Here is a 17,954-nt window from a genome sequence, read left to right as displayed (position 1 = left end):
CATTATTTTATAAAGCGCGAAGTAGGAAGGGGGAGAAAGAAAATGATTACTAAATTGAAATGTCATGACTCTGTGAGTGTATTGCATAGTGATCAAAGGGACATTGCCAGTTGTATAACAACATACTACAAAGAATTGTATTCTGAACAAGAAATTGATGAAGACTGTCAAGAAGGATATTCATAAATATCTTACTCCTGGTGTGGATGGTCTTCCTGTCGAGTTTTTTGCGCAGTATTGGGACTTTATTGGTTCGGTGTTCACAAAAAGTTGTTAATTCATGCTTTGCACAAAAACAAATGAGTCAATCTCTACCCTCTGGTTTAATTACTTTACTGCGCAAGGACTACGAAAACCCAGACAATATTAAAAAACTGGAGGCCAATCAGCCTTCTAAAGGTAGACTACAAGATTATGCCCAAAGCTTTGTGTAACAGAGTAAAGAAAGTGATAGGTAGTGTAGTTCACCAGAACCAACTTGTGATGTACCTGGGAGAAGTATCTTCCACAATTTACGTCTTCTTCGGAATGTTTACGATTATGTGGAACAAAAAGACCTAAAAGCTTGTTACCTTAGCCTTGACCATGAAAAGGCCTTTGATAGGGTTGACTGGTCATTTTTACAGAAGTGTTCAAAGCGATTCATTTTTGGAGAGGAATTTTGTAACTGGGTTAAAATACTGTACACTGATATAAATAGTAGCGTCATTGTAAATGGTCACATATCAGACAAATTTTCTTTATCTAGAGGTGTTCGACAGGGCTGTTCCCTTTGCGCGCTGCTGTATGTTTTATCTTTGGAAACATTTCTCTCTGGTGTCAGGAATAATGCTATTATTAAGGGTATTAAAATGCCCGGCTCCTGTAAAGAGGCAAAGTTATCGGCCCTTTGCTCACGACGCAACAATCATTGTGAGTGATGAGAAATCGGTTCCGATGGTTATAAACACGGCGGAAAAGTATGGAAGGCATTAGGTGCTAAATTAAATGTGTCCAAAAATTCCTTCTTGTCTTTGGGCAATTTCGACAGGTCGGCCGTGATGGATGTTTCCTGGAAGGAGGATGTCAAGATTTGTGGGGGGTTTTTTTTGGCAAAAACCATTCGGAATTGAATTCGAAGCAGAAGGTGACATCATGGAATGGTAGACATCTGTTTCTAAGAGGAAAGTCTGTTTTGTTAAACTCCGTTGCTATGTCAATATTATGGTCCACGGCCCAGTGTGTTTTTCTGCCGTCGACGGGCATAACTGAGTGCACGAGTTCTGTTTTTCGTTTTCTTTGGAAAATAAGCCCACATGTATTCAGACATCGATGACACATAATTGTTTTAACAACGGTGGGCTGAATATTACTAATATAGAATGTAAACACAAAGCGTTGTCGGTCCGGCATATCTTAAAGTTATTGCATGGTACTACCGCGGAATGGAGATATTTGGCCGTTTATTGGATTGGTATGTCACTGAGAAAATTTTGCCCTGAATTTGCCAGTTGGAATATTCCACACTCAAAGCGAAAACCGTTGTACTATAGTTGGCCCTTAGTGCTTGGCGAGAGTGTTGTAGACCTTCCTAGGGTTGTTGTTAAGTATCCACAACTTCAGTGGAATTTTATTTGGAGACATGTTTTTAATTCATTTTTGGATCACAGTTTGGTAAATTTTTCTTTTAAACTTGTACATGATATTCTGCCTGTTAAGGAAAGATTATTAAGGAGGCACATAGCTACCGACGAAAGTTGTATGTTTTGTCAGTCTTCTGAAACCGTTTAACATCTGTTTGTTGAGTGCAACATTGTAAATCAGGTTTTTAGATCCTTTAACCGAATTTTTATGTTGTATGCTTGTTTTATCCCTAGTTTGGAATGAAAAGGTGTTAATTTACAAGATTTTAGAAAATATTGATAAAAAAGACAGCTTAGTATGCTTATATCTAATATCTGTTATTCAGTTTTCCATATGACGTAACCGCAACGAAATGGTATTTAGTAAAACAGCCTGTAGAAGAGATGCTAAGACTGTTATAGTCACGGCAAAAGGAATTATTCAATCAAGAGTTCTTCTTGACTTTGTACGGTTAAGCCAACAATCATTTGAGAAACTATGGTGTAAAAACAACGCAATATGCACTCTAAGGAATGGAAAGATTCTGTTTCGTATTTAACTATCTAGCCACCCTTCAATCTATTTTGTATCTACTGAGAATTATTTAAGCTGGATATATGTTCACAAAAGCAGATTAAATTGTCTGTGATATTGTTGTTTTAAATGCTGCTTTGTGAGATGATTTTGTTTGCAGTCATCTTGTATGTACCTTGTTCAACTGTGAATAAATTAAGATTTTCTCCAAAAAAAAAAGGTTTCTGATTCTCATCATTTGAACTCTAGTTTTCTCCTTCTCATTTTTTTGGCATTACCTTAGTTCAGATCCACTATCCTTTTCCTACATGAAATGCTGACGGTTACGAGAACTTAAGAAATGCAAAAATCCAAGGATATTTTCACTTCGGATGTTGGCAAATATCTTCGATTCTTCGCGTCGTTATGTTTTACGTTCCTTCGAAGAACCGTTTAGCTTGATATTAAGCCTTTACCTCTGTATTGTATAAAATGTACATGTCAGTATTAAAGGGAATTTCTTATTCTGTTAACCAACAATTCCAAGTAATGTTGCATAGCCTCCAACATTTATCGTACAAAAATGCACACCTGCTAACATTATTTCATACACGGACACTCGCCTCACTGGCGAGTGGAATTAAACTCATTTCCAAATGCCAAATAAAGGATTACAAAGAGCAGCGTGGGAACATTTTTTCTTTATACACACCACGTATGTGTTAGTCTAGGATTCTTATTCTGTAAATCAACAATTCCAAGTAATGTTGCATAGCCTCCAACACTTATCGTACAAAAATGCACACCTGCTAACATTATTTCTTACAAGGACATATTCTTCACTATCGAGGGAAGAAAATTCATTTTCAAATGCCAAATAAAGGATTACGAATAGCTGCATGGGAAATATATTTTTTTCTTTATATACACCACGTATGTGTTAGTCTAGGATACATTTCCTAAGCACCCCTTTTTCAAGTTAACGGTATTTCGGGTACAACTGTCTAATTGTAGAGCAAAAGGTCTAAATATATAGGGCGCCATAGCTCAGTTGGTTAGAGCGCCAGTCTAGTAAACTGGAGGTCGAGGGTTCGAATCCCTCTGGTGCCTGCAAAAATGTGGGAATTTTTTCCCACTGTCAAGAAAATGTTTTTTTGATTCTCGTCATTTGAACTCCAGTTTTCTCCTTGTATCCTTCTCATTTTTCTGGCATCACTTTAGGTCAGATTTACCATCCCTTTCCTACGTAAGATACTGACTTGTGGGTTACGAGCATTTAAGGTATACGAAAGATACATCTCATCCATTTTTCGTTCATTGATATTTTCAGTTATGTTGGCAAGTAAGATGGTTTCTTCCTGTTGATATGTTTTACATATTTGTTTCTTTCAAGAACCGTTTAGATCGATATTAAGCTCTTACCTCTGTATTGTAAGAAGTGTACATGTCAGTATTAAAGGGAAATTCTTATTCTGTTAACCAGCAATTCCAAGAAATGTTGCATAGCCTCCAACATTTATGGTACAAAAAAATAAAATACTCATTTCCAAATTCCAAATAAAGGATTACGAATAGCTGCGTGGGAACTTTTTTTTTCTTTATATACACCACGTATGTGTTAGTCTCGGATTCATTTCCTAAGCACCCCTTTTTCAAGTTAACGGTATTCCGGGTACAACTGTCTAATTGTAGAGCAAAAGGTCTCAATATGTAGGGCGCCATAGCTCAGTTGGTTAGAGCGCCAGTCTAGTAAACTGGAGGTCGAGGGTTCGAATCCCTCTGGTGCCTGCAAGCATGTTTTTTTTCCACTGTCAAGAAAATGTTTTTTTGATTTTCGTCATTTGAACTCCAGTTTTCTCCTTGTATCCTTCTCATTTTTCTGGCATCACTTTAGGTCAGATTTACCATCCCTTTCCTACGTAAGATACTGACTTGTGGGTTACGAGCATTTAAGGTATGCGAAAGATACATCTCATCCATTTTTTCGTTCACTGATATTTTCAGTTATGTTGGCAAGTAAGATGGTTTCTTCCTGTTGATATGTTTTACATATTTGTTTCTTTCAAGAACCGTTTAGATTGATATTAAGCTCTTACCTCTGTATTGTAAGAAGTGTACATGTCAGTATTAAAGGGAAATTCTTATTCTGTTAACCAGCAATTCCAAGTAATGTTGCATAGACTCCAACATTTATGGTACAAAATAATAAAATACTCATTTCCAAATTCCAAATAAAGGATTACGAATAGCTGCGTGGGAACTTTTTTTTTTCTTTATACCCACCACGTATGTGTTAGTCTCGGATTCATTTCCTAAGCCCCCCTTTTTCAAGTTAACGGTATTCCGGGTTACAACTGTCTAATTGTAGAGCAAAGGGTATAAATAGGTATGGCGCCATAGCTCAGTTGGTTAGAGCGCCAGTCTAGTAAACTGGAGGTCGAGGGTTCGAATCCCTCTGGTGCCTGCAAATATGTGGGGTTTTTTTTTCACTCTCCAGAAAATATTTTCTGATTCTCGTCATTTGAACTCCAGTTTTCTCCTTGTATCCTTCTCATTTTTCTGGCATCACTTTAGGTCAGATTTACCATCCCTTTCCTACGTAAGATACTGACTTGTGGGTTACGAGCATTTACAGTATACAAAAGACCATCTGATCCGTTTTTCGTTCATTGATATTTTCACTTCCGGATGTTGGCAAGTAAGATGGATTTTTCCTGTCGATATGTTTTACATATTTATTTCTTCCAAGAACCGTTTAGAATAATATTAAGCTCCTACCTCTGTATTGTAAGTAGTGTGCATATCAGTATTAAAGGGAATTTCTTATTCTGTTAATCAACAATTCCAAGTAATGTTGCATAGCCTCCAACATTTATCGGGGGCCTCCGTGGCTCAGTCGGTTAAAGCGCTAGCGCAGCGTAATGACCCAGGAGTCTCTCACCAATGCGGTCGCTGTGAGTTCAAGTCCAGCTCATGCTGGCGGCCGTACGTGAGAAGGTCTGTCAGCAACCTGCGGATGGTCGTGGGTTTCCCCCGGGCTCTGCCCGGTTTCCACCCACCATAATGCTGACCGCCGTCGTATGAGTGAAATATTCTTGAGTACGGCGTAAAACACCAATCAAAAAAAAAAAAAAAAAAAAATCCAACATTTATCGCACAAAAATACACACCTGCTAACATTATTTCATACACGGACACTCGCCTCACTGGCGAGTGGAATTAAACTCATTTCCAAATGCCAAATAAAGGATTACAAAGAGCAGCGTGGGAACATTTTTTCTTTATACACACCACGTATGTGTTAGTCTAGGATTCTTATTCTGTTAACCAACAATTCCAAGAAATGTTGCATAGCCTCCAACATTTATCGTACAAAAATGCACACCTGCTAACATTATTTCATACACGGACACTCGCCTCACTGGCTAGTGGAATTAAACTCATTTCCAAATGCCATATAAAGGATTACGAAGAGCTGCGTGGGAACTTTTTTTCTTTATACACACCACGTATGTGTTAGTTTAGGATTCTTATTCTGTTAACTAACAATTCCAAGTAATGTTGCATAGCCTCCAAAATTTATCGTACAAAAATGCACACCTGCTAACAATGTATCTTACAAGGACATATTCTTCACTATCGAGGGAAGAAAATTCATTTTCAAATGCCAAATAAAGGATTACGAATAGCTGCATGGGAAATATTTTTTTTCTTTATATACACCACATATGTGTTAGTCTAGGATACATTTCCTAAGCACGCCTTTTTCAAGTTAACGGTATTTCGGGTACAACTGTCTAATTGTAGAGCAAAAGGTCTAAATATGTAGGGCGCCATAGCTCAGTTGGTTAGAGCGCCAGTCTAGTAAACTGGAGGTCGAGGGTTCGAATCCCTCTGGTGCCTCCAAATATGTGGGGTTTTTTTTTCCACTCTCCAGAAAATGTTTTCTGATTCTCGTCATTTGAATTCCAGTTTTCTCCTTGTATCCTTCTCATTTTTCTGGCATCACTTTAGGTCAGATTTACCATCCCTTTCCTACGTAAGATACTGACTTATGAGTTACGAGCATTTACAGTATACAAAAGACCATCTGATCCGTTTTTCGTTCATTGATATTTTCCCTTCCGGATGTTGGCAAGTAAGATGGATTCTTCCTGTCGATATGTTTTACATATTTGTTTCTTCCAAGAACCGTTTAGATTGATATTAAGCTCTTACCTCTGTAGTGTAAGTAGTGTGCATATCAGTATTAAAGGGAATTTCTTATTCTGTTAATCAACAGTTCCAAGTAATTTTTGCATAGCCTCCAACATTTATCGTACAAAAATGCACACCTGCTAACATTATTTCATACACGGACACTCGCCTCACTGGCGAATGGAATTAAACTCATTTCCAAATGCCAAATAAAGGATTACGAATAGCTGCGTGGGAACTTTTTTTCTTTATACACACCACGTATGTGTTAGTTTAGGATTCTTATTCTGTTAACCAACAATTCCAAGAAATGTTGCATAGCCTCCAAAATTTATCGTACAAAAATACACACGTGCTAACATTATTTCATACACGGACACTCGCCTCACTGGCTAGTGGAATTAAACTCATTTCCAAATGCCAAATAAAGGATTACAAAGAGCAGTGTGGGAACATTTTTTCTTTATACACACCACGTATGTGTTAGTTTAGGATTCTTATTCTGTTAACCAACAATTCCAAGTAATGTTGCATAGCCTCCAACATTTATCGTACAAAAATGCACACCTGCTAACAATATATCTTACAAGGACATATTCTTCACTATCGAGGGAAGAAAATTCATTTTCAAATGCCAAATAAAGGATTACGAATAGCTGCGTGGGAACTTTTTTTCTTTATACACACCACGTATGTGTTAGTTTAGGATTCTTATTCTGTTAACTAACAATTCCAAGTAATGTTGCATAGCCTCCAACATTTATCGTACAAAAATGCACACCTGCTAACAATATATCTTACAAGGACATATTCTTCACTATCGAGGGAAGAAAATTCATTTTCAAATGCCAAATAAAGGATTACGAATAGCTGCGTGGGAACTTTTTTTCTTTATACACACCACGTATGTGTTAGTTTAGGATTCTTATTCTGTTAACTAACAATTCCAAGTAATGTTGCATAGCCTCCAAAATTTATCGTACAAAAGTGCACACCTGCTAACAATATATCTTACAAGGACATATTCTTCACTATCGAGGGAAGAAAATTCATTTTCAAATGCCAAATAAAGGATTACGAAGAGCTGCATGGGAAATATTTTTTTTCTTTATATACACCACATATGTGTTAGTCTAGGATACATTTCCTAAGCACGCCTTTTTCAAGTTAACGGTATTTCGGGTACAACTGTCTAATTGTAGAGCAAAAGGTCTAAATACGTAGGGCGCCATAGCTCAGTTGGTTAGAGCGCCAGTCTAGTAAACTGGAGGTCGAGGGTTCGAATCCCTCTGGTGCCTGCAAATATGTAGGAATTTTTTTCCACTCTCAAGAAAATGTTTTCTGATTCTCGTCATTTGAACTCCAGTTTTCTCCTTGTATCCTTCTCATTTTTCTGGCATCACTTTAGGTCAGATTTACCATCCCTTTCCTACGTAAGATACTGAAATGTGGGTTACGAGCATTTGAAGTATACAAAAGACCATCTGATCCGTTTTTCTTTCAATAATATTTTCAGTTGCGGATGTTGGCAAGAAAGATGGATTCTTCCTGTCGATATGTTTTATATATTTGTTTCTTCCAAGAACCTTTTAGATTGATATTAAGCTTTTACCTCTGCATTGTAAGAAGTGTACATGTCAGTATTAAAGGGAATTTCTTATTCTGTTAACCAACAATTCCAAGTAATGTTGCATAGCCTCCAACATTTATCGTACAAAAATGCATACCTGCTAACATTTTTTCATACACGGACACTCGCCTCACTGGCGAGTGGAATTAATCTCATTTTCAAATGCCATATAAAGGATTACGAATAGCTGCGTGGGAACTTTTTTTTTCTTTATACACACCACGTATGTGTTAGTCTCGGATTCATTTCCTAAGCGCCCCTTTTTCAAGTTAATGGTATTCCGGGTGCAACTGTCTAAATGTAGAGCAAAGGGTAAAAATAGGTATGGCGCCATAGCTCAGCTGGTTAGAGCGCCAGTCTAGTAAACTGGAGGTCGAGGGTTCGAATCCCTCTGGTGCCTGCAAATATGTGTTCTTGTTTTTTTCACTCTTAAGAAAATGTTTTTTGATTCTCGTCATTTGAGTTGAAGTTGTCTCCTTGTATCCTTCTCATATTTCTGGCATCACTTTATGTCAGATTTACCATCCCTTTCCTACGTAAGATACTGAAATGTGGGTGACGAGCATTTGAAGTATACAAAAGACCATCTGATCTGTTTTTCTTTCAATAATATTTTCAGTTGCGGATGTTGGCAAGAAAGATGTATTCTTCCTGTCGATATGTTTTACGTATTTGTTTCTTTCAAGAACCGTTTAGATTGATATTAAGCTTTTACCTCTGTATTGTAAGTAGTGTACATGTCAGTATTAAAGGGAATTTCTTATTCTGTTAACCAACAATTCCAAGTAATGTTGCTTAGCCTCCAACTTTTATCGTACAAAAATGCACACCTGCTAACATTATTTCATACACGGACACTCGCCTTGCTGGCCTTGCTGGCGAGTGGAATTAAATTCATTTCCAAATGCCATATAAAGGATTACGAAGAGTTGCGTGTGGAATTTTTTTTCTTTATACAAAACACGCATGTGTTAGTCTAGGATACATTTCCTAAGCACCCTTTTCGAAGTTAACGGTATTCCTGGTACAACTGTCTAAATGTAGAGCGAACGGTCTAAATAGGTACGGCGCCATAGCTTAATTCGTTAGGACTAGTAAACTGAAGGTCGAGGGTTCGAATCCCTCTGGTGCCTACAAATATATGTGCCTTTTTTCCCACTTTCAAGAAAATGTTTTCTGATTCTCGTCATTAGAACTCTAGTGTTCTCCTTGTATCCTTCTGATTTTACTGGCATTAATTTAGGCCAGACCTACCATCCCTTTCCTACGTAAGATACTGACTTGTGGGTTACGAGCATTTAAGGTATGCGAAAGACCATGTGATCCATTTTTCGTTCAATGATATTTTCACTTTCGGATGTTGGGAAGTAAGTTCGATTTCTCCTGTCGATATGCACAGTTGCTAATTTTATTTCATACAAGGACATATTCCTCACTGTCGGTGAAGAATGTTTGATGAGTGGGATTAAATTCATTTCCAAGTGCCATCTAAAGGCATACATGTAGATCAGCCAGTTTATAAACGCGAGGCTCCATAACTCAGTTCATTAGAGCGCCAGTCTGGTAAACTAAAGGTTGTTTGTTCGAATCCCGCTGTTGCCTGTAAGTAGATGTATTTTTTCTACTCTAAAGAAAAATTTTCCTTCTTTCTTCGTCACATAAACTCTAGAGGGGGAGTTCGGGTGTGACTGTGAAGGTGGTCAGACGTGTTTTGCGAGCTCTGTTGTTTACGAATCGTGCAGCAACAACACCAGTGTTTTTTTTTTTTTTTTTTGATTTTTACGGAGATTTGTGGACGATAAGGACTGAATTTGGCTAGATTCTCAAACCGGCTGGAGGGCTTGTGCCCAGTGATAACAGGTATGTCTAGGCCGTTGTCTTTCATTCCTGTGAGCAAGCCAAGCAGAACATTGTCTGTGGCTATCTCAACCAGAAGTAGTGTGTCCTTTACTACGGCGGTCCAGAGGGACTTTATTTGATTTCTGCCAAGTGTGATTAACATTAAATCTGAGGTGATTAGTTTTCAGAAGAACTATTTGAAGAAAATGTTTTATGTGCGGGTTTCTACCTTAGCTGGGCATAACGCCCTTGTGAATAAAGGAAGCTGTGTCTTAAAAAAAACAACCTGGAATATCGTTCCAGCGTCATCTGTATACCTTAACTTGACCCCCACTAGGCTCCCGATGAAATGTCTGATGACCTCATAGCGTCCGCGTTGAAACCTTATGGACACAGATCCCCATTACAACTTCCGTTTTTCATCTGGAACGATTGTAGTTCTGTGTATTTTAGGATGTAAAGTCTTTTTTTGCTGCCAACCTGTCGTTTTTTGTGTACAGGTGCATGCTTGGTATCAAAATGATGGAAATTGTCTAAGCTTTGGGCAGGTATGAGTTTTAATGATGAAAGTTTGAAATTCTGGGCCAGAGGACACAAGGAGACAGGTGGTGATGAGGCTGCGGGTGGCGCCCCCTTGGCGTTGCTAGGCACCCCTCCCAGCTGCCGGCATAAAAAAAAGGTCCAGATTTTGACGGTCAACCTGTGTCAAGATTTTTATGGCTTCTTTCTCACAGACAGGGCCAGGTATGTACTAAAGTTTATTGGCCACGGAATGTTTGGGACTGAGCTACAGCACTAAACGTTAACATTGTCGCTTATGGAAAACTAATGGGGGTCTGTGGCCTTATGGTGACTGCCTTGGTGTTACTAAACCTAAATTTTCCAATTCGGACTTGTCCCATGTACGAATAGGGATTAGGATATATTGTTTTAGGTGTCACAAAGTTTGGTATGTCCTGAACTTTATTAATTTCGGGGGTGATGTTATTATGTTCACCTACCCGGATCAGACATAGGAGTGCCGCAAATGTGGCCAAAAAAGTCACAAGGTTGCCGAAAGTAGGTCTGTGTGGTGTACAAACTGTGATGGATTTTCTCCGCACGATACTCCACATACGGAAAAAGATGGCAGAGAAGCGTGTCGAAGGTGTGGTTCCTCTCAACATACAATGAGCGAATGTTGCGCTAGGACGGTGTCGTACGCGGCTCGCGTTAAAAGTGACGTCAGTGAGATTTTGCTAGAGCCAACGAGCAAAGTCGATCAACAAACTGGTTATGAGGACGTTGACGTTTTAAACGTTGACGGCGATGTGCCCTCTGACAGCGATAATGAGGCCTTGATTTTTGATCCGCCCGCCTTGGAGCGGACGTATGTAGGAGAAGATGATGATGTCGAGGATGTCGATGATGACCATTGGGTATATGACGTCAGCAACGTAAAGGACGATAGTGACTTAGCCATGAAGATTAGTGCCGACAAAGGGGACTTAGCCATGAAGATTAGTGCCGACAAAGGGGATGCCATGAATATTGACTCTGAAAGAGATGATGATTTTCCGGTGATTGGTGCGCTATTGTCACGTGAAGAAGGTGGACCTTCAACAACGTTGGTTACGGCTGAAATCCACGTGGCTAAGGAGCGTCCGGACGTGCCACCGCCACTGGAAGAAAAGAGGCCCAAACTGGACAATGGGAGCTTACCTGACACAGGACAGGCCATTTCATCGGTTCTCTCCAGTTCTCCTTCGTCTGATTATCGGAATCACAATGGCATTGACGCTGATGAGTCTACCCAAATGACGCCCATCCCGTCCCAGGGAAATGACACTACGTTATTAGAGTATAGGAAAAGAAAGGCATTTGCCTCTCGAAGGAGGCATATGAATAGGGATTGAGTGCTATTTCATACGTTCAAGATGGGTATGTACGTTACATTATTTCCCTTTTTGATTATGGCGGGTAGCACTCGCTTTGCGTCCTTAAATGTTAATGGTTTGCGCGATTGTATTAAACAAGAACAGATGAAAGAGTTGGATTTTGAGAATAATATTGATATTTTGTTTCTCCAGGAAACTCATTTTCAATATTTTAATGACGCGAAGAATTTGCAAATTCCTGGGGATGCGAAATGGGCTTACGGATCTGCCAGAAGTTGTGTGGTGAGAATTATCATTAGATACAGTGTAGATTGCTTTTTAAAAATGTAACTAGATGTCCTCATGGGCGTTTTATCAGTGTTAAGGCTGATGTAAATAATACAGCTTTAAATCTTATCTGTATTTATGCTACCAATAATGAGAAGGATAGAAAAGAGTTCATTTCTAATTTAGATAGTGTAATGGGAGGGAGAGAAATTATAATTCTCGGTGGTGATTTTAATTGTGTAGAAAACATTGCCCTACATAGGTTTAGCTCTGGTGTTCATTCCCGAAAGGAGGGTATAGACGAAATCATCACTTTAGAAAAAGATTTTGGCGTAAATGATATTTTCCGCAAACTTCATCCAGACAGGAAAATGTATACCTGAGCGAGAAACCAGAGCGCAAGCAGGCTAGACAGATTTTACGTCTCCAGTAGTGTTCAAGATTACGTTACAGCGTGTGATGTGACTCATGTGTCATTTTCCGATCATTCTTGTGTGTATTTTGATGTTAATTTTGAGGATGTAATTGCATGGGGACCTTTCTACTGGAAATGCAACACTGCTATATTAAATGATGAAGAGCTTGTTGCTCAGGTTAAAGAGGTCTTTGTTAATTTATTTGATGATTGTGAAATTGAGGAGAATTACAATGAAGATATAATAGAGAGATGGGATATGTTTAAAGCTAATTCCAAAGAAGTCGTTCGCAAATATTTGCAAGAACATATCTTTTAAAAGAAAAAGTCAGTTCTTAAAACTGAACAAACAGCTGAATGAGTTAATGTCAGGTCCTATTACTAACGTGGAAAAAATTGAAAATGTTAAGAAAACTATCAATGCAATGGACCAAGTCGCTCATGCGGGTGCTCTAATTAGGACAAAAGCCTCACATTTCGACAAGGGAGAAAAGCCGATGAAATATTTTATTAGGAGGGAAGATGTCAGAGGGGAAAAAAAGATGATTAAAAAGAATGGTTCCGCTTCTCATGCCCATCAAAATGATATAGCTGATTGTGTCAGAACGTGTTACATGTTGTATTCTGAACAAGCCACCGATTTTGATTGTCAGGATGAATTTTTGTCTACCCTGCCGCAGTTAAAACAAGATTGTAGACTGTCATGTGAGGGTCTTCTAACAGAGCAAGAACTGTTTCATGCGGCCTCACACATGTCTAAATACCGCTCCCCTGGTCATGATGGTTTACCAGCCGAGTTTTGAAATTTTGGTCTGTAATAGGGAAGTTATTTACAAAAGTTAACTGCTGTTTTAGGGTCGGTAAACTAAGTTCCTCACAGCGATCAGGATTAATTACACTTCTTTGTAAGGACCCTGACAATTCACAGTACATTAAGAATTGGAGACCGATCAGTTAGCTTAATGTGGATTACAACATTGTGTCCAAGGCATTGCGTAATCGTTTGAAGAATGTAATTAATTCATTTGTTTTGCCCAATCAAACATGTGGCATTCCTGGGAGGAGTATTTTTGATAATTTACATTTATTAAGGAATGTTTATGATTATGTAGAGCAAAAAGATTTAAAGGCATGTTTTGTGAACTTAGACCAGGAAAAGCTTTTGACAGAGTTGATTGGTCGTTTTTGTTTAAGGTTTTGAAGCAGTTTAAATTTAAGCCTGATTTTTGTAAATGGGTTGGTTTGCTTTATACAGATATTCGAGTAATGTTATTGTCAATGGACACATCACTGAGGAATTTCCTTTGAGTAGAGGTGTGCGTCAAGGTTGTTCTTTGTCGCCGTTATTATGTGTATTATCCTTAGAACCTTTTATAGCTGCAATTCGAAACTTTACTGTGCTACAGGGTGTGCGTATGCCTGGAACGGAAAAAGAAGCGAAGGTGTCTGCTTTTGCAGATGACACGACGGCAATACTGTCGGAACAAAAGTCACTGTCGTCCGTCCTAGATTTGGCCGATAAGTACGGTAGGGCGACAGGGGCAAAATTAAATTTGTCAAAAACTGTTGCATTAATGATTGGGAAGTGGAAAAAAAACGCCACATCCGATGTCGGCATTAAGATGGTGAAGAACGCAAAAATATGTGGAGTTCATTTCGGGAAAGAGAGCGCAACCTTGAACTCCTTGAACAACCATGAGCGTGTCTTAGGCAAAGTAAAAAAAACTTGTCACTTCTTGGATTGGTAGACATCTTACCCTAAGAGGCCTCTCAGTACTTATCAATACTGTAGCTCTTGCAGGCACAGTGTATGTTATTACCAACGAAATGTGCAACATTGTATTCACGTACTGTGTTCAAGTTTCTATGGAACAACAAACCTAAAAGTTTAAAGAGAGATGTGGCGCATAACAAATACTCATGTGGGGGATTAAATGTGCACAATGTTGAGTGTAAAACTAAAGCTTTGGCTCTTCATCACATCCTAAAGTTGATCTATGGAACAGCCGCTGACTGGAAATATTTTGCGGTTTACTGGTTAAGTTTATCCCTATGATCCGTTTGTCCAGAGTTTGCAAGACCGTACATTCCCCACTCAGGAAATGTGCCACCATTTTACAGGATTGCCATGAGTGCTTGGAAGGAGTTCTATTGCGGTCAGCAGCTACCAAGTGCTATGTACTGCAGCAAATTTATTTACAATGTATTGATTACCAGAGTTGTTCAGATTCCTCGTGTTATGTTAGCTTCGCCTCAGTTAAGCTGAGATATTATTTGGAAAAAATGTTTTTCATACATTTCTGGACCACAATTTAATTTATTTTTTCTTTAAATTGGTACATGATATTTTAATCATTACAACTGATTTGTGTGTTTTTGTGCTGGCTCCGAAACCCAGCATCATTTATTTGTGCAATGCAGAACAGTACAAGATGTTTTCAGTGAATTCAGTCGTGTTTTTATCTTGTACGCTGGGTTTCTGCCCAGTCAAGATAAGAGAACATTGACGTTCAAGTTACTTGACGTTAGCGTCAGTGAGGATGTAAAGAGCGTAACCTTATCTATAATCAGTGTGCATCAGTTTTGTATTTGTGTGCAAGGAATGGCGTTATATTTAATGCAAAGCAAAGAGATGTCACCAGCATTGTAGCCGCCGCTAAAAACATGATACGCACAAGGGTTCATGTCGATTTCCTGCGACTTGAAAGGAGCAGTTTTACTAGACTTTGGTGCAGGAATGGCACTATTTGTAAAGTCAGAGATGACAAGTTAATCTTTATGCTAAAGTAATTTGTGATATTTTCTTACACCAGTCTGTGATATTGTATTTTTAAAATGGACTGCGTGTAAGAATATACGTAATACTGTAAATTGCACTGTATAAATCTGTTGTATTGAATAATGTGAATAAATTACTTCTTATTAAAAAAATAAATAAATAAACTCTAGTTTTCTCTTTTTCTTCTCCAATTTTCTGCCATTACTTTAGGTCAAATCTACTGTCTAATTTATTTTCTAGATAAAATACTGATTTGACGCTTACGAGAACTTAAGGAATGCAAAAGTCCAATGATATTTTCACTTCCGGATGTTGGCAAATAACTTTGATTCTTCGCGTCGTTATGTTTTACATGTTTCTTCGAAGAACCGTTTAGCTTGATATTAAGCTTTTACCTCTGCATTGTAAGAAGTGTACATGTCAGTATTAAAGGGAATTTCTTATTCTGTTAACCAACAATTCCAAGTAATGTTGCATAACCTCCAACATTTATGGTACAAAAATGCACACTTGATAACATTATTTCATACAAGGACATATTCCTCCCTGTCGGTGAACAATGTTTGATGAGTGGAATTAAATTCATTTCCAAATGCCATATAAAGGTTTACGAAGAGGTGCGTCGCAACTGTTTTTCTTTCTATATACAGATCTCGTATATGTTAGTCTAGGTTACATTTCCCTCACTCTCCCCCTTTCAGTCAACGGTATTTTAGTTTACTGTCGAGTGGAATTCATTTCCAAATACGACATAAAGGATTACGAAGAGCTGCGTGGTATACACACCACGTATGTGTTAGTCTATAGGTTACATTTCCTAAGCACCCCTTTTTCAAGTTAACGCTATTACGGGTACAACTGTCTAAAATGTAGAGCAAACGGTTTAAATACATAGGGCGCCATAGCTAGTAAACTTGAGATCGAGGGTTCGAATCCCTCTGGTGCCCGCGAGTATATGTTTTTTTCCACTCTCTTGAAAATGTGTTTTGATTTCTCGTCATTTGAACTCTAGTTTTCTCTTTGTTTCTCTCTCATTTCCACTATCCTTTTCCAACATGAAATACTGACTTGACGGTTAAGAGAACTTTACGAGAATGCAAAAGTCCAATGATATTTTCACTTCCGGATGTAGGCAAACAACTTCGATTCTTCTCGTTGCTATTTTTAACATGTTTCTTCCAAGAACCGTTGAGATTGATATTAAGCTCTGACGTCTATATTGTAAGAAGTGTACATGTCAGTATTAAAGTTAAATTCTTATTCTGTTAACCAACAATTACAAGTAATGTTGCATAGCCTCCAACATTTATCGTATAAAAATGCACACTTGCTAATATTATTTCATACAAGGACTTATTAAATTCATTTCCAAAGGCCATATAAAGGAAGAGCTGTGTAGGAACTATTTTTTTTATATACAGACCTCGAATGTCTTAGTCTAGGTTACATTTCCCTTGCTCTCCCCCTCTGAGTTAACAGTATTCCGGGTAATTGTCTAAATGTAGATTAAACAGTTTGTACAAGTAGGGCGCCATAGCTCAGTTGGTTAGAGTAACTACATTAAGACATTCTAGTAAGCTGGAGGTCGAGGGTTTGAAACACTCTGGTGCCTGCAAGTAATTGTATTTTTTTCACTCTCAAGCAAATGTCTGCTGACTTCCTTTAAGCTCCTAGTTTTTTGCTTGTTTCTATTTTTCCTGGCATTGATTTAGGAAGTTCGGCTGTGACTGTGAAGGTTGTCGGACGTACTTTGCCAAATCTTTTGTTTACGACTTGTACAACAACAACGCTTGTGGTTTTGTTGAATATTTCCTAGATTTCTTAAAGATGCGGACTGATTTTGGACAGAATCACATACCGTGTGGCGGGTTTGTTCCCTTTTGTAAGAGGTATATCTAAACCGGTGTGCGTACCTGGGAAGGTCTGGCAACAACCTGGGGATGGTTGTAGGTTTTCCCCTTGCTCTGCCCGGTTTCCTCCCACCATAATTCTGGCCGCCGCTGTACAAGTGAAATATTCTTGAGCCCTGCGTAAAACACTAATCAAATAAATAAATTAATAAATAAACCGGTGTCTTTCTCTCCTATGAGCAAGCCAAACACAACATTATCTGTGGCTATTTCAACCAGAAGTAGTGTGTCGTTTACGACGGTGGTCCAGAAGGTCTTAATTGGATTTCTGTGTAGCGTCATTAATGTCGGTCAGCAACATGGAAACCCAGGGGTCGTCACAGCACGGTTCCTTATTATCCACAATAATCCATATTTATCCCGAATCCCACTTCTGACACCAATTCTGTCGGAGGCTGAAGGTCTAGGGTAAACCCCAACAACTCAGGATTTTGCGTCATGACTGAAAAGTAAGCGGTATAGCGAACCCCCGTAAACATAAAAAATACTCCATTAGCCCACTTGAAACATCATAAGGCAACATTACAGAACAAACATAACTAAAGATAATACATAGATTACTCAGATTATCATGTGACAGAATGAAATATTCATAATGCTGCTTTCTGCGTGTCACTGTTACCTCAACAAACTCAGTACGAATGTTCTGATCATCATCAGTTCAAATCATCCTATTCAGTTGTCCCTTATTACAGTTTAACACTGAAATACATTAACCATAACAGATAAACAATATTCCTATTATCTGTTAATAAAAGCAAATACCTGCGAATCCATGGATTACAACCTTTTAGATTCCCAAAGAATCTCTCCCACTGCACATGGCCTATCCTGACATGCAATAATAAACAAAACAAAACAAAACAAAAATACAATATAACGCACTACAAAACCAATCTCTCAGTGACACAATTACGGTGTGTAT

General features: G+C 38.4%; 6 non-coding genes across 6 annotated transcripts; all 6 read left to right on the top strand.

Moving 5' to 3' along the window:
- Nucleotides 1–3,151: 3,151 nt before the first annotated feature.
- Trnat-agu (transfer RNA threonine (anticodon AGU)) lies at nucleotides 3,152–3,225 on the top strand. The gene has a single exon. It is a non-coding gene; the product is annotated as a tRNA-Thr (tRNA).
- Nucleotides 3,226–3,829: 604 nt separating this feature from the next.
- Trnat-agu (transfer RNA threonine (anticodon AGU)) lies at nucleotides 3,830–3,903 on the top strand. Its single transcript has one exon. It is a non-coding gene; the product is annotated as a tRNA-Thr (tRNA).
- A 602-nt stretch (nucleotides 3,904–4,505) lies between these two features.
- On the top strand, nucleotides 4,506–4,579 carry Trnat-agu (transfer RNA threonine (anticodon AGU)). The gene has a single exon. It is a non-coding gene; the product is annotated as a tRNA-Thr (tRNA).
- A 1,365-nt stretch (nucleotides 4,580–5,944) lies between these two features.
- Trnat-agu (transfer RNA threonine (anticodon AGU)) lies at nucleotides 5,945–6,018 on the top strand. Its single transcript has one exon. It is a non-coding gene; the product is annotated as a tRNA-Thr (tRNA).
- Nucleotides 6,019–7,536: 1,518 nt separating this feature from the next.
- Nucleotides 7,537–7,610, top strand: Trnat-agu (transfer RNA threonine (anticodon AGU)). Its single transcript has one exon. It is a non-coding gene; the product is annotated as a tRNA-Thr (tRNA).
- A 658-nt stretch (nucleotides 7,611–8,268) lies between these two features.
- On the top strand, nucleotides 8,269–8,342 carry Trnat-agu (transfer RNA threonine (anticodon AGU)). Its single transcript has one exon. It is a non-coding gene; the product is annotated as a tRNA-Thr (tRNA).
- The last annotated feature ends 9,612 nt before the right edge of the window (nucleotides 8,343–17,954 follow it).

The sequence above is a fragment of the Liolophura sinensis genome, chromosome 1 (assembly GCF_032854445.1).
Source record: "Liolophura sinensis isolate JHLJ2023 chromosome 1, CUHK_Ljap_v2, whole genome shotgun sequence".
NCBI lineage: Eukaryota > Metazoa > Mollusca > Polyplacophora > Chitonida > Chitonidae > Liolophura > Liolophura sinensis.
The sequence above is the reverse complement of the archived record's forward strand: the minus strand, read 5'-3'. Positions and strand labels throughout refer to the sequence as shown.